Raw genomic sequence first — 18193 nt, forward strand, 5'->3', positions numbered from 1 at the left:
ATTTCTTTCAGGAAACTTTTGAGCATAAACTCGAGAAGCCAATAAACAATTTTTATGACATTCTTCAAGGGTGAAAATCATGTCAATACGCTCTTCTCTTGGATAATTCTTCATTTTAACTTAGCAACACAATAATAATATGAAAATAAGGACCAACACGTCTACAATTACAAAAAACAATAGCACTCTATCAAAAATCTATCAAAAAGGGGATTTGCAGTCTAAACTGACAAATAAAATAAATGAATTGACATGTTAATGTGTAATGGCATAGCCAACTTAGATACATTGGAACCTTAAATTAAACATCACCAAATGGTGCACAGAACGACTATTTGACGTATTTTGTAAAAAGGCAAAAACTTAGCTATTAACATGCCAATACCATTCGATAGGTAATTAAAAATTGCATTTCCTGGTAAGTTAAAAAATATGGGGTTGTATTTAATTTAATCAAGTTAGAGCCACTTAAAGTTCTTATTTGATTAGTTTAAATTTGTGGACACCCTGTATAACATGGTAAGATTATTGTCATTGGGATATAAAATATTATATCTTGTTACCCTTCACCATAAATTACGCTTACATAACTTAAATACTTCTAAAGTATTTGACACGTGAAAATGATATTAGATTTTGATTAAATTCGTATTATTTAAAAAACCTTAAGATTTCGGTATTATAAACCTTATTAAAACAGACACTTATTTTGTTCAGCGAATCCAAAAATGCAATAATATACAGGATATTCCATTTAAAAAAACGCAACTTTCATACCTTTATAGCCTTTGGGATACCCTGTACATTACAAAAATATTTTTAAAATGTGCGCTCGGTAGGCGTCGGACAATTAATAAAATAATACTTTTTAAAAATCAAACGGTTCAGCCGCAAACTTCCGTGCCATATAGTGTGAATAACCCTGTATAATGTATAATAATAATGTAATAAGGTTTAATCTTTATATTGAATTAAAATTTTCGTATCCATCTGAATATTTTGTGTGTTTTTTTTACTTTATTTTCCCAAACATAAAATAGATAACTCTGTATCTGGAGTCCGGAGGATAAGCACATTCTCGGAATATGGGTTGCTTTATCCAGCAATCTTTACAATCATCCAAAAATGCTAATATTTCCCTCTTAAGTACCGAACATGCCATTGTGAGCATCGATCATGTGTTTTTGAATCTTCTGATTCTTTTATAAGCTCAGATTTAAGCCAGCTATTTTAGTTTACTAAACGGCAATTAAACTTTCTTATCGTTAAATGATGTTACATCCTTTAGTGCCATTTAAAGCCTTAGTTCGGGGTTTCATAGAGTAAAGGGGTCAAATCCAAATGCAACAAACATGGGTTTTAAATTGTGCCTTCCGTATCCAAACTTCTGTGCGTTTCTGGTTAGAACGAATTTTCTTGGCCGACAGATGTTAATGAGGGCTAAATGATGATTACTGGTGATTTTCTTTCATTCGTCACAAGTCGGCACTTTAAATTTGTTCGGTAAATTTTTAAACTCGCTTTTAACAACTCGTTCATTGCAAAACTTCCTTTTCTTTTGTTACCTTTGTAATTTATTACAGTTTTCAGTGTCCTCATATCTTCATTCAGGCTCGAAATCGGAAAGACAAACAAGATGACCTGTTCTGAAGTGTTAAGAAGCAAAGAAAACGATTGGTGATGGTGCTGTATAAGTCGAATATGGTGAAAAAAATTCCAGATTTAATGTCTTCTATGGAGCAACCACGATACATGTAACGGATCAACTAGCTGGTAGAAGTAGCACTCAGATACAGTGCTCCAGTGTAATACTGCATTCTTCCGAAGAACAGTTAACAGTTACGAGTGTTTAGGCCAAAACTGAAGCAATTCGAGATTCATCGGCCCGAGCAAAAAGTCATGGGGCATAACTCCAAAACAATGGAACATCTCGGTTCGCGATGGCAGCACAGGATGTCCGGTCGACGGACTCTCTCTTGCAGCACTTCTTGCAGATGAGAGACCTCGCCGAAGAATCACGTGACCAGCGAGTCGTACCGCAGGCTTTCTTCATTCCTCGGCGAACGGTCGTACAAAGCGCGAAGAACGACTGGCGCATTTCGACTGTATCGCGATCGTATCGCGAGTTGTAAGTAGTACTGTTACTTTGTGAAATACATTGTAGGTACTTTGCCCTAGTGTTTGATGTGCTTGTTGACGTTTTTCATTTTATAAACTGTGACCGATTCTTCGGATTACCATAGTTGGTGAGGTTTTGTGACTTTGGTGGCATGTAAGGGTACCTACCTATATTTGGATAATCTCTAGATTGGATTTTGCTTATTGAAAAGGTGAGTCAAAACGAGTTTTTGGTAACGGGGCTATTTTGAGGGGTCAAAGATTTTGGCGCTGTCGCTACCTTTCGCAGACATATACAGGGTGTTTCAAATGTATGCGAAGAACTGGACAAGAGTAGTAGTTATTTATACCCAACTATAGTACCGTATAGACCAGAGCGTCCTCGTCTAAAGCTGTCCCTATTTTTTAAATTCTAATCTGGACAAAGGATATTTACATAATTTTCTTTAAAAACAAAATTGACTATGCTGCTGCCCTTAGTTTTTTTATCAGAATATGGAAATTATGTAATCACTAGGTAAATGAAAGCGCCTACTCGATTATAGAGAGTTTTTTTTTATTTATTCTGATGTATCGGTCATGGCGTTTGATTGTTGATAAAAATTCTAAATTAGTGAACATTTTAAATTTCTATTTAAAAATAAAATAACTTCGTTTCATTCAAAAGTTCTATAAAAATGCTATTGTCGAGATGGCTGTGGGCTTTTTTGTATAATGCAGAAGGTTGGAAACAAACAGATACAGTTTAATATACAAAATTAAGTGAACCTTTACTATTTGTACTGAGCTTTGATCAGAAGAAGAAACAGGAAAGTCGTACGTATGGGTCCAGTTCGGATGTTGCGGGACAATATTAAATTTCTTCACATTTTGAGTAATAGTAAAGCAAAAACGGTTTAACCATTTGTCTAAATAAAAAAATTTACGTCAACTTTCAACTAAATTTTCACTTCATTCAGTTAAATGTCTTCATGTCTTAATGGAGAGTATCTCAGTTAATAATTTTTAATAGGTAACTAAATTAAATGTTTTTGAATAATTAGTTTTCAACAGTTTTGTAAGAATTCTTCAAAAATATACAGAATGTTTCGTACCGAGTGGACATATGAGTAAATGAACAAAAATATATAACATTACATATTATTAAATCCAAACTTCTTTTTGGGCAGATGTTAACACATGTTTATTTGCTGAAAATATAGGCATTTATACATGGTCGCTAAGAAAAGTTAGCAATATGGACCGATACATTTTTCTAATGCAGTAACTTGTCTATTATAGTACGCCATGAATAAATGGCTATTTTAATGTCGCTTGGAGAAATATGTCACATAATAGATATCTACACTACGATCAATATGTAACTAAATTTCTATTTTTAATCACCTTTTGATGTTGATTAAGCCTATTGTCGACTATATTCAGTCAAATATTGATATCTAATAGTCATAATTTATTTTAAAATGTGGGTACACCAAGTATATCATTACACGAGTCTTCCTTAACTAAGGGATTGCGAGATACGTTTGAAAGTTCTGCTTAGGTACTATTTATAAGAGAAATGTGAGCATATTGAAAATAATATAACTAGTGCTCGTGAAAATGCGTGAAAAGGACGTTTTGATTTAAATACCAGCAAACAATTTCAAATTTAATTATGGAGCCACAAAATTTGGTATTCTGAAAAATCGGTCTATATATTGACAAGTAGATATTTTTAATAAAGTTTTTTGAACTTTGAAGAAAAACGCACACTTGCATAAACACTTTCTTTTTGTTTGTCACATTTGTTTTGATTACAACAAATGATCATATACGTACCTACAAGTAAATGTATGTATAAATTTTTTTATCGAAATGGATGCTTAATTTTGAATACAAATGGATCTAAAAGTCAAAATGTTCCAATATGACTTTATAATATGGTGAACTTGCGATGGAAAAGTTTCAATTTTGGTTTTCTTCATGCTGGAATTTGTAGTATACTGAAATGAAAAAATCGTTACTTTTCGAAATGTTTCTTTTTATTTTCATCCACATGTTTTGTCTGCCCGTTTATCTGTTTGTCCTATTAATTTCTATGTGATGGTTTCTAATTTAATGGAGTTATTTTCATTTGCATTGAATTGTTTTCTATTCCTAATCTGGGCCAATCGATTTTTTAATATTAACCGATTTTTGTCCAATTTTATTCAATATGCATGTTTTTCTCTGGATTTATTGGTATCTTATTGTATATATTTACGGTTTGCCTGAAAATGTATTTAATTTTCTAATGTAAACTTTGAAATCTTCAATTAATTGAAAAAATGATTAATTACATAAGCTGCTTAAGAAATAATCTGCCATAAAATACAGCTTAGTATTTATATCTTCACCATAAACTTCATCATTAGGCCTACTTGTATGTAAATTTGAATTTGAATTTTCTATTGCATATTAAAAGGAAACAATAACGAAATTCTTTTGTAAATTCCAGATATATTAAATATCCTCTATCAACTAAATTTTAAAGGTTCATTTTTAATAGTTAACTCCTAAACTTTCAGATATTTCAATTTTTACGTCTAAATGCCTTTTGATGTGTTCAATTACCGAGTCGTTTTATCTTCACAATTGTTAATTAAATTGATTTATTTCTTGGCCGTTAAAGCGTTGCCTCAAAGTTGATATATTTCTAAATATTTCTAAATCACTTTCCATATATTTTCAAATCAACAGCCATTAAGAGGAGTATATAAATTTGTTTATATTTGCTCTACGCACGTTTCTCGAAATTGATTTCAATTTTTTTGTTAGTTATTATTCAAATAATCTTTCTATACGGATATTTAATATTTCTGATAAATCCAATTCTTTTTATTCTCGCAGTCAATAACAGTTCAAAATGACAGCGAAATGAATAAACGACACCTTGAGCAAAATAAACAGAAATATATTTCAATATATTTCTTTTAATGTCCTTATGACCATCAACGAAACGTGAACCTTCTCAAACTGAAAAATAAAAAGTAATGTTTTTATTTTATTAAATGGCATCACCAGAAGGGGTTCTTGAAAAAAGAAGACATTTAGAACATTTGCTACATGATTAAGTATCAGTTTAATTGTTATTTGCATTAAAGTCAAGGTAAAACGTTTCAATTTATGGCGATTGAGCATCCATTATAAAGTGGGTTTAAGTAACTACATTTTCAAAAAAATTGAATTGATATTATTAAAAATATGGAATATATAAATTCTTCAATAAACAGAAATTTGAATGATTTTAATTTTCATTAAAAAAATTTACCGTTTATGATTGGTCATTAAACTTTTGCCAAATTGTATTCACACTATATTAGGTTAATCAGGACTTGACGCATAACCATTGAAGCGAAGAAGCGATCAACACCATTAAATTTACTCGTTTTCTTTTATAGAAGATGATCTCATATTGGTAATTGCCCAATCTTGAAATATCAATGTACAATTGAAAAGCTTTGCAACGCTAATACCACGAGTTAGGCCAATTTATATGCAAATTACTATTCACTTTGGCGTGGAATAAGTGAAACATGACAAAATTGTCCCGAAATGAACATGAAAAATGCTTATAATGTAAGCGATTTAGAAATTATGCACCTACGCAGGTCTCTTTAAATACCACATTATTTGTTATTAACCTTTTCCAAAAACATTCCGCTAAGTTGCATAATACAAATGCACGATATTCCGAGTTCCACAAGTAAGAATTGAATCAACCAAATCAATCACATTTCAGCAATTTCGCTTCCTTGTTTTCGTTTTTACATTGTTTATTATTCGCTTGCTTACATAAGTTATTAGTCTTTTAATTTTTGTTTTGTTTGTAGTATTCGACTTGATGTTGCAAGTACATAAAAATAGTTAGTCACTTTATTTTCTTTGTATTTTTATAAATTGGCTGGTGAATGGTTGTGTGCTGAAGAAAGTTTGACAATGATTTCTTTTTATTAGGCTTTCTTTAAGCTTTCTTTTCTTATTAAGCTTCTTCATTAACAATAGATAAATTGCGTTGAATATTAAATTCGTATCTTTAATGCCCAACTGGTTTCCTTAAAAATTCAGACAAATGAGGATTTAAGTAAGATCGCTTCAGTTTGCATATGATCATCAATATACTTTCAACCGGTCATCGTAATTATCATGTTAATGCTTTGTAACTAATTACCTATTGGAAAACAAATCATTTACCGTATGTTAAATGTTTCTGGGATATAAATTTTTTTCTGTTTCTGCATTCTTTATATTTATTACATTGAAAACACGTTAATAATCGTAATATTTATTGTCCAAATTGGTAAACTTTACTGTAATTTGATTCTCGCGTTTTCGCTGAACAAACTTCGCTTGACTCTACAAAAACCATCGCAAATATACTGATCAATAGGTAAATCTACGTTTTTGCAAGTAATTCGATCGTAAATAGCGAAGTCTAAAATAACAACTTGCGGAAATTTAAATGTGTTTTGCGTAACATGAGTGTGTAATATGAGTTTAGACATTATGGGTACGCGGAAAAAATTGATTGTTTTAAATTGCTGTTTGTTGATACGTAATGAAGCATGTCCATATTCAAATCAACCACGGTCTGTCTATGTTCACATAAATTGAAAACTATGAGCAATTATAGTTTAAATAAATGGGAAATAAAGTGTTCAAATTTGTGGTTGCGTTGAAATGTATTTTAAAAGTTTCCCGATTTGTTCACTTTAATCTTTATAAATCCGTGCTTTGCTTTAAGGTCTGGGCTAACGAAAAGTAATGCTAGACAAAAATGGTACAATAGTCTGAAGTGTATGGAAATTATTATTGATTATCTATTATACTTATAGGTATTTATTAAAATAATGTTGTTTTAAAATTTTTGAACATTTACTTTAACTTTAGGTTCTCTGCTATTTTTCTACTAAGTTTTTTCGGGAAAAACTGTTACTGTTGTGACTAACCTCTTGCCTCGACGCATAGGCGAATGGTAAGCAGTTACTCTGCAAGAATGAAGTGGTCATTGAAATTCGCCTCCAAATTTGTTTTACTATTGATAAACACATATTTTCAGCTGTACTTCATTAGATGCTTTTTTCAATATATTAGAGCCGAATTTACTTGGAGTTGCAAATCTTCAGTCGAAAGCAGATCCAACTAATTATAATTAGTCCTCAAGATTCCTTAAAAGTTATTGCAGTTCTAAGTCATCAGTACACGCTTCCGTTCGGAAACACATTTTTTTCTTCAATTGTTGCCAAAGAAGCATTATTAACCCTTTGATTTTCTTAGTCGAACTGATCTACATTTCAACTTTCTATTCTCTACCTTTTGTTTTCTTTCCACTAAAGTTTTGAAACAGTAAGTTTGTGCTCGTTTTGTCTAAAACTGAAGCCGCTGAGAGTGAAACTGGATTCTTTTAAATTTTCCGTTAGAGCAGTAAAGATCATAAACCCAAAAAATCTCGACTTCGTTGGGATTTTTGAGACGAAAATAGTGATTGGTTATAATTAATTATTAGTTGAAAATTTAAGAAGCTATTGCATATGAACGTTTATTTTTGGTGTGACTTAAGTAATGAATGTACGCATCGAAATTCACGTACTTATTTATTTAATTGATTTTGGAACCGTAGTGGAAGAACTAAGTTTTGAAACACTGACATCTAATTGTGAACTTCTAGATGAGACAATTTCTTACTTACATCATTTTCTTATGTTTTTGTACCTATTTTAGCGATTAACAGGACCATTGCTGGTGTATAACAATCGAAACAGTTCGAATATTTCAAGAATGTTTTTGTATGGATATTTTTCTGTCAGTGGCTCTAGCTGATAAGAAAATTTATGGATTGCAGCAAGAGTATGGTGTAGAATCAATCAGTAAAATTTTTCTAATTTCAAGAAGCTTTTCAAAGTTAATTCTACACATTTTAAGAGATAATTCGAAATTAACAATTTCTAACCAAGCCCAAGCCCTCACTCTGGCAGGAACATGTGAAAATTAACCAGTCAAACCTAGATCCGAATTAGGGCCCCAATTCCGAAAATCTATTCTATTATTGGTGATTTTCTTGTTGAAAATTAACAATGAATCCGATGGACGTGCTTGCCCACAGGGCCAAATTATACCACTATTTAGAAAATTGGCAACCGAATATCGAACCCAATTTGTATAAGCTAGATTATATTGATAGATTGGATTCAGAATTTATTTTGTCTAGTCTTGATTTTAATTTTATCTGAACGCAAATAAAATCGTATTATGTTTATAGTCAATGCTGTCAATTCACATAGAACCATAGTGCAAATGGCTTTAAATGTTATACATATAAGAATCGATTAACTCCATCCTATTCCCGAAAAAAAAATAGGATTTACCCAATATTACAAATCAAGGCATTAAAATGCAAGAACGCAGCCGTTTCCATTTCACATTAATTGACATTAATGCTACCTACCTACCCAATAAAATTCCAGTCAATCATTTTCACTTCTACCGCATATTTTCTATTTGAGTTAGCCGATATTTTTGTTATGCGTCTCGATACTGAGTTTCTATTTGTCACTTTCATTGAAAACAAGTCACATGGCACGCATCGTTTTCGAACAATTAGTAAATTGCGGCTATTGCCACAGACATATTTGCATAATGCTGAGTGGATAACAAGTGCATTTAATAATGTTGCGTTTGTAATGAAGATGTTTATGTTCTGTTTGGATAGTTTTGTACAATAACATGTTTTCATTTTGTAATATTTGCTAATATTTGCGGCGCTTTGCTCTTGCAAGTTTGTGCAAATGATTTAAAGCATGTTTAAAAGCACCTATTTTAAATATTTTCTTTGCTATCATAACAGGTCTAGGAAATAATATTTGATGAAATACACTGCAAGTTCTATTGACATAAACTAGACGCAAGTGAAAGTTAAAGCAATTGAACTGTTTTTAATTACATTTTGTTATACCAAAATGTCAGCTAATGTTGATTATAGGTCTGACTAGATTACAAGTTTTAAGCTTTATTAAGAGTAAACTTCCCCCTTTTTAGAAGACGCTGCAAAATATAACTCGTCTGTCTTATCATTCGTGATAACTTCCGCATAAACGAAAACAAAACTTATTTTAAGTTTAGAATGATGTGAAAAATTAGATGGTATTTTGTATTATTTACTTACGACTGCGCCATACTAAATCACTGGTTTTGAACTCTTTAGAGGCAAATCCTGTTGAAATGTGTTTGCAGCAGCAGCAGGCTGGAAAATACATTCATAAACAATTTAGCACCTAATTAACAGTCGATATGCCTGAACAGGGCAAATAACTTATATTCTCGTCTATAACGGTTGGTGATATAATAATGAATATTGATTATTACTTTACCGCAATCAGCCTTCTTCTGGCATTTGCTATTATGTTTGATTGAAAAAGTATAAATAACAATATTTATAAATTATGCAATCGTTATTTGCATTCATTCCAAAGCGATTTCAATTTAATTCACGTTTTGTGCTAATCTGCTTTTAGAACTGATATTCTCAATTCAGATTGCATCGATATTATGCAAATGACCTGAGTTAAAATGTCTTTATTTAATTGTGTGCTTCCGGAAAATTGTCTTCATAAAATAATTACACCGTTAATGACAGTGGAATTGTAACAGTTGAGTTGTGAGGATTGAGCTGGCGAAACGTCCACATCAACAATTTGCTTTTAATTATTATGGCAATTACCAAAAACCGTAGGTCTTTTCAAGGGTCAAGTACATAAATGGTTGTGAAATATCTTTTCGGTTTGAAATAGCATTTTTGGTTATTGTTTAATTTTAGATCAAAGGAAATTTTGCCTAACTTATCTATAAATTCAAAATATTACTATTGCTCTGATATGTTTGATTTATTAATAAATGAAGTTTCCTTTAAAAAAGATATTACTGTACATAGATCAGCAAAGTCGTTTATCGTTTAAACCAAAAACATCTTGCGACAGACACTAATGGTATCACTAATAATTTTTTAAATTTTATTCTGTAAAAAGGTTAATTTTATTTTCACCGAAAATGTGAACTTTTTAGGTAAATACTTTATATTTTCAACGTGATTTGTAGTTTTTGTATGTAGTTTTTGTATGTAGTTTCTAAGGATTCAAACATTTTATTATTGTGTCAGTCTAGGCAGTTTTTAGTTTCTTTGGTCAGCGTCAACTTTAATTCTCTTTATCGTTTAAGTTGGAAAGAAATGTCAGATGAATAAAATGAAATATAATTTGCATATTAAATTATTATGATTTATTAAATTAAACATGAAAAATGATTTAAAAATTGCAATAATATATAAACATGTAAAATTAACACTCAACACTTAACAAAGACTTATAAATTAGGGATGTCACATTTATGTGGTATTTTAAAATACAAAATTTGGATTTAGTGGTAAAAGGCGACAAAAAACTATGCAAGAGACAGTGCAGTTTATTTACAAATAAATTGAACGTTAAAAGTGTAATTGGTTTTATATTAATTTATTATATTGAATAATCTTGCTTTATTTTTTTCTAGGTAAGTGTACGTGCTTGTATATTCGCCATTGTATGCTCGTTTATGCACGTTATTTAAGCTTATCAAAAAAATCGGAACGTCCTCTATCTGCTTTATTGAGCCATTGAACAAGTTTACTTGTTAATTTTCCTTTTAAATGCATTTGCTTACAATCGTTTTAATTTGGCAAGTTAGAACTGAAACATACATTGAAGTGTGATTGAGTTTTCGGGATTATGCAAAATTAAACCTTTTAGAAGCGCTGCTATAATCTTAAGCAAATAAACAATGTCTAAAGATCAGGGACGCAATTTACTGTTGCTTCAAACATAATAAAATACTAAACGTCTGAAGAAATCCTAAACATGCAAAATAGTTGCCGAATGCCAAACCGACCATTTTATTTAGTTAAATGAGTTGGACAAACATAATAAATCTAAAATAAGATTTTAATTGTGAAATATACTAATAAAGCAGACAAGTACAAAGCGACGGCGGCGCCATATTGCTAAAATCCTTGACTTTTGATATTGTTCATTTAATAACTAAACCAGTATAATGGTAAATTGGTGTTACCAAGAAGGTAACCTTTAATTCTGTAGGCGAATGTGGGTTTAAGCGGTTGAGTTTTATCCTTTTAAAATGCCAGCAACTCGATGGGAGGAAGATATCGAGATACATAATACATCAGCATTTATACTTTTACCACAATGCATTAATGTTTTGCTCGAGGAAGATCTAAATTTATTTATGGGTATAATTTAAAAGCTCATTTTCTGATTAAACTTGTTTGTTAAAACGCATTCATGCTTACTGAAGAGAAATCATCGAGTGTTATTTAAATTATACGGGTTCATTGTTTATTATCAACATCGTATTACATTTATTTATTGATATTTTAGTCTGTACAAGCAAACGCTATGCATTTTTCCCAGTTATAAAAGTGCACATTTATATCTCTAATGCTCATCAGTCAGATACTTATAAAGCAACAAATTCTTGTAAACGTTCCGTTGGTTTAACGTTCGCTTTGTTTTCTGTTAAATGTCAGCGATTTTATGAATATTCACGTTCCCACCTGTCTGATCTTGAAAATAACTGAAAAGAGCACTGAGATGTTTACAAAGAAGTGGCGCATGCAGAATTTCCACAACAGAGAGTAAACTCATTGAGGTGTTTTAAGTACCCAAGTGCAACTCTTTGGAAACGTTGTTTTGGAATAAATGCATATACAGTTGGGAAGCGAATACAGTTTCAACGCAACTATAGTTCTGTTTTTAGAAAACTTTCAGTTGGAAAAAGTTAATTTGAATTCGAGTTGTAACTTCAAACAAAGTATATTTAGTAAAGTGGAAATAATGTAACGCCTTATAGCAGCTGGGATTTTTCGTAAACAACCACTGTTCCACAACTGATTTTGCCATGATCACAAGAATTTGTGTTTCTCATTGAATCTGTCCTGATTTTGAAGTTTAATTTTTAATATTCCAAAATACAAATGCAATTGTGGTCAATTCGAATGAAATACCGAAGGCGAGCGACCGAAGAGTTAATCAAAAGCCCGCTGAAAATTACCAACTAAAGAAACGTATCGTTCGTTTTATTGTCGGTTAACAACAATACAGGACAATAAAAATTGGTAGTTCTTTTTGCAAGACCCCCAAGATGGTGATATCTATACCACACCTCATTTGCGATCGGCTGACCAAGCACACTTTCACTAAATTAAACGGTTCGGTTTTTTCGCGATAAAATTGTGTTGGAACTAACATTCACCAGTTCTGATCACCCAGCTTACGGTCGTTAAAATGTCATTTTTGCTTGGGTGTTGCTTGTTGAAATGGGGTTTCGCCAGTTTTATGGTCTATCAAAGTTTAGGGACATTTTCACCACAAACGGAATTATTGAGGAAAATTGCCTACAGATATTATCATTTCTGGCCTACCGGTAGTTGTACTCGTTTTTTTAACCGTAAATGTAAATATTACAAGCCTATATGAGCAATGACATTGAAGAATTGGAAAAATGAAAGTTGGTGAAAATCTCACAGCAAAGTTTAATGTTTTTTCTAATATATTCCAAAGTTCCATGTGCGAAAGTGCTAGACATTTTTTTAAATTTTGGAAACGACTTCTTAAATACATCTACAACTTGAACACTGAAAAAACTAAGCAGGTTTTTAAAAATTAGTGGGAATCTGCAAAAAATTACAAACTCCTACAAATGTTACAATGGTTATATTCAAATTATTGATAATGATTTATGAATAACAGATTAAATAGTAAGGTCCAGAAGTCTCAATTGATTAAAAATTCTGCGGTTTTTTTTGGATAAAAGCTCGGAACCGTCGCATTTTATTTCTAAATGCTATTTTTATACCCAATTTATTTATACAGGGTGATGCTAAAATAAATTACGAGTTAAGGCAAGTTTGGTAAAAAAAATCGCATTTGCAAATAAAATTTCTCGAGGGGTCCGAGGTTTGTTGCAAAATACAGTCTGCTGAATTTTAAATCACTTTAGGCATTACTTCTGGAACTCACTGTATTCCAGATAAATGCTAATACTCTCTCTCGGTCGATTTAATATTGAATTCCTAATAAATAAATACATTTCTTGCTAGAGTTATTACTGGATTGCAATGTATCACTAATAAGTTGCTGGCTTATTCTACTCGTATTTGGGGTTTGGCAAAAAATATTGGTTTCTGATGGTAGAAAAAACAGCTACTCCAAATACGGCTAACAAATTTTCTGTGGGATGTTCTGTTCTCAAATTTGTTTGCATTTACTTTAAAATTCCCTGTTTATTACATTTTGTAAATTATCGAATATTTAACAAACTTCACAAAAAACGGTCATGTTAGTGAAGTTGCATCAGCCCCAAAATTAAAAAAAAAAACTCAAAGACACAAACAAAATATTTACGATACTTTTTACCAAAGTACTTAATTACTCAGGTGATTCAAGTAATTAAAGTACTGAAAAAGATTGCGCAATAATTTTGCTTGATTGGGTATTTGATATGCTGGATATTATCGCGTAAAGTGCATTTTAGTAACAAACCTTCCCGTTTTTCTCCGTTTTTTTTGTTGATCAGTTTGTCAGCTCTATTTTAACTACCTAAGCATCAAGCTAAAGCTTTATAGTTTGGGTGCACATGAATTATTATACAAGAACGATTAATACAGAATTTAAAAGTAAGATATTAGTGAGGCGCTAACAGTAAAACTTGACCGTCATCTTAAAAAAAATTATGTGTAATAAATACGCTATTTTCGAATTGTTTTTTTTTTGTGCCTGGGCGCTTGGCAATTTTAACTAGAAAGTCTGAACTTTAATAAGGACAAGGTTGAATTAAAATTTAGATTTTTTGTTTGTAAATGTAGCAACCTGTATTTTTGATAAATCTTTGAGGAGCCCATTTATTTTCTTAAGCTTTATTTGATTACTCTGATCCGTATATTGGATTTATTAAGCGCAACTGATAAATCTGGCAAGAAAACTTTATTATTTCATAAAATATTTCGTAAATTCCTTATTTTGTACTTTTGACCATGTTTCGGGGTCTTCATGAAGTGGATGATTTTATGTTATTTAACAAAGAACTGCTCTTTATGGAATGCATGACGAACCGCTCAATTTTGTCATCTAATTTACATCCGGTGATGGATCCAAAAAGAATACAATTTTACCTAATTTGCAACTTTCTGAATCACTAGCTTTCTTCGTGATTACCGCTATTTGCCGAAAATTGGGCACCGGCGTATTGTCGTAAACATTAAGCGTGTTTCACCGTTAGGCAAATAAAAAGTTTTAAAACAAACAGTGTCCGGAGATAATCAGTGTTATAATCTTTGTACTGTAAAGAGAAATTTTTATCTATTAAAGTATGTGCTGCCATTAAAAGCGATAAACGCAGGCTTAACGCGTTGTGGTAATGACTGACCACAATTAGCTACAGAAAGTTTATGTTTAGTTTATAATATCACTTATTATAAACGTCCATATCATGGTTACATTGGATACTAATCGCCCTAGCAGGTTTTTATTATTTTAATGTTTTATTTGCAGAATATTTCACATTTTTTCCTTTGCGTAAAAATTTCTCAAAAGTAATTTCTGTATTGTTTAATGATATAAAAACTCTTCTATGTGCCTATTATATTGTACCACTTAAAGTTAATATTTTTCATATCATTTTTACGATGAAACCCGTAATCATTAATTTGCAGTTAAAAGTGGAGCATTTCATCAATAAACATGTTTAAGCAAGAATTTGCCTTGAACTACTATATAAAGAACTTAAAAAGAGCACCATTAAAAATATTGCCATTTTAGCCTGATTTATGGAAATAATTAGGCAGCGTTTACATTACTTGAACGTCCAAGGAGTGCTGCTTTAATTAACCGTCAAATATTTTAAATATATTCAATTTAATGCAGATGTACAGAGCGCTAGACAATGGGTTCCAGTATCGCGAACCAGTCAAGTGCTATTTATTTAGCATATTTCGCAACGTTCGTTTTTTTCTCTAATAAAACTAATCAAATATGAAAATAAACCTTTAACTGGTAAAAGTAACTAGCATAAAAGAAACATCTTCGTTGCTAATACATCGCTAAATACGTTTAACAGTCACATTTTAAAAATAAAGCTTACGAAATGCTTGGACTTGTTATACAGATTTGCAAAGATCTGAATGTACTATGACTAAATTTGTCATTTAGATCGAGATCTGCTGATTATTTGCCATTTTTGTTATGTTGTCTGGTATACGTAAATGTACATTTAGTTTATGTAATAGTTCTTCTAATTGCAGCTTTATCGTATATTTACATGTCAGTTACAATTGAACTGTTTGCATAAAGCATGTAAATGTAAAATGGGAAAAGAATAGGGGCCATACACATAAAAGGAATTGGAACATAAAATTGTAAGCACATATTTCGCTTCTTCAAACACTGTAAAACGGTGATATCATCTACCTAGTATTAAAAAAATCTTTGGCAGTTTCGTTTTATTATATGTCGGAATTATTTAAGTATGCATTTTACTTTTTCAATTTGTGTAAATTTCAAAGCATTTTCTGTATAAGTAACCAATGCTGCTTTTAATTATTTATTATTAATTTGTTAAATTCAAATAGTCCAGTCTTATACAGGATGCAACAATCACTGTTAATATACAATATAGCTTTCCATAGAAAAAGTAGTAGAAAATCGCTTTTGCCATTTCAAAGCAATAAAACTAGCGAATATATTCATTTGAAGTAAAATATTGTCAATAGAATTAGAAAATGTTTCTTACACTATCAACTTTTCACACTTACACTACAATCCATTTCAAATTTCTGGTATTATTGAATATATTTAGAACATTCGTACATTAACTGAATAACTGAAAAATTAATGTTTTTGCAGCATTTCTGATTAAAACATATAATAATTGAATATAATTTAATTCTATTGTTATTTTGATTGTTGGCATATTTGACATTGCACAAATATTCGCATTTATTTAAATTAGCTCTTAAACTATTTAAAACAAATGCCAAATTTTGTCGGAAAAAACATTGCTAATTTTAACTAGTTGTCCAAGTGAAAATCTACCATTATATCGTCGAAATGCATAAATAACATATAATTGGTTCCGTGTGCTTTTTTGGGCTTTTGTTCTATATCATTAACAGTTTCAAATTGCTGAGCAGTTGACCGAATATATTTAAAGATATTTTTAAACCTATAATTACCGACATTTTCGAAAGTAGAACAGTAAACCGATTGATAGTTTTTAATACTGTAAAATACATTGTATTATTTAAGTGCTAACCGACCATTGGTTTTGAAGTAGGTGTTTTTTGAGTTTTTTTATGCTATTATAATCGAGTTTTAAATAGGATTTTATTGGATTAGGCACGATTATCAGTGCAGACATATATTAGTTTTAATACGTTATATCGAGATAGTATATACTTTGCTTTATAAAAAAACTAAGTAAAATACTTTGAACAGATCAACTAACTGTTCTGCTGAATGAAAACGTCCACTTCGAATTTCTTCGGAGTTACTTGCTTCACATTCAGGTAATACAGAAATAAAAAATAGTCAAAATAATGCAGTTATTACAATTTGAGCAGATGGAAATGTAAAGCGCCTTGAGGCATCCTTCCCTAAAAGTACGGAGAATATATCAGACGAAAATTGTGCAGATTTGCATTCGAAGTAAATTGGCTTTATGTGCCTTTTTATTTTTAGCTATAAAATATACAGGGTGCAGATTTCATATTTTACATGTGATAAAAGTATCTTCTAAAATGTTAAAGTTGAACTTTTTACAGTTCTTTGGAGTATATCGGGGCGTTTTAGAAATTCCCATAAAAACGTCTAACAAACCATTTTTTTGTTATAAAAATTAGAAAAGCGTGTGAAAGTGTTTTTCTGTAAATCTATGCATTTAAATTTCATATGTTAAGCCTAGATAGATGTTTTCATGATTATGCGTGAAGAAAGTCATCGCTTGTGCATAATATCTGAGACGAGTTAAGAGCCTTCTTATTCAGGTGAAACGCCTTGACATTTTATGGAATTAGAAAAGTATTGACTCTTAAGGAATGCATTTTGATGCTAAAAATGCCGCCACTAATTGCATTTAATCGAGGTTCGTATAGGCCCGATTCGTTAAGACTGCTTTAGTCAGATACCATTTACAGAAGATTGACTCCCTGTTTTGTAAAGTACAAGAAAATTTTCACAACGAAGCCAGCAAAGACCAGACGATACGAAAAAATACATATATAATTTTTGCGGTTATACTATATAAGGTTTATTACTCAGTTAAATGTTAATAAATAACAAAAACAGGTGATTCACCACCACCTGGTGTCACATGTAGGTATACCGTTAAAGTACGGCAGCTGATAGATTCAAGTGTATGCAGGCAATTTCCGTCATTATTTTCTAGATCAGTAGGCATATCAGTAAAATAATTTACCGAAAGACGTTTCGTATATGCATTTATTGGCTCTTCATCAAAATAACAGTTTTTTGTCGATGTTAAGATAGTTGTAAGTTAGGAGTTGTACCTACATGTATTTCGATATTAGTTGTCAACTCATGTTAGTCTACAAGATGAATTACTTAATCTGTTCACAACTGCGTGACCAGTAAATTCCTGGACAGACATTTTAAAGTGATTTTAACCTACATTTTAACATACTCAGTTAATTATAAAGATTATAAATTAATGCCACCTGGCCAGCAATATAATTATCTATTTGTGACCGTTTTAGTGCTGTCAACAGTAGCTCATTCCATACGAATTCTGTGAGACTCATTTTACCTCTTTACATGAATGGCATTTATTGCGACGGTCTGTATAATTAGTTTCACTTCAATTCAGTTAACTTTAACATAGCGAAATTATGGAAAAAGAGGTTAAAACAATTGACACACATTATGTCTCCACATACGCACGATCTGTGTAGGTCAGGGCTTTACTCTTCTTATGTGTTGTTTATCTAACAAATAGCCAA

General features: G+C 31.0%; 1 protein-coding gene across 2 annotated transcripts in view; it reads left to right on the forward strand.

Annotated features, from left to right (window-relative positions):
• Positions 1-2043: 2043 nt before the first annotated feature.
• LOC109534518 overlaps positions 2044-18193 on the forward strand; it is a 101694-nt gene continuing 85544 nt past the window's right edge. For both annotated transcript variants that reach the window (XM_019900243.2, XM_019900244.2), the window contains exon 1: positions 2044-2330. The gene's annotated coding sequence lies outside the window, so the exon portion shown is untranslated. The remainder of the gene's footprint in view (positions 2331-18193) is intronic.

This window comes from Dendroctonus ponderosae, unplaced genomic scaffold (genome assembly GCF_020466585.1).
Source record: "Dendroctonus ponderosae isolate FM_Combo_2020 unplaced genomic scaffold, Dpon_F_20191213v2 Dpon_F_20191213_8, whole genome shotgun sequence".
NCBI lineage: Eukaryota > Metazoa > Arthropoda > Insecta > Coleoptera > Curculionidae > Dendroctonus > Dendroctonus ponderosae.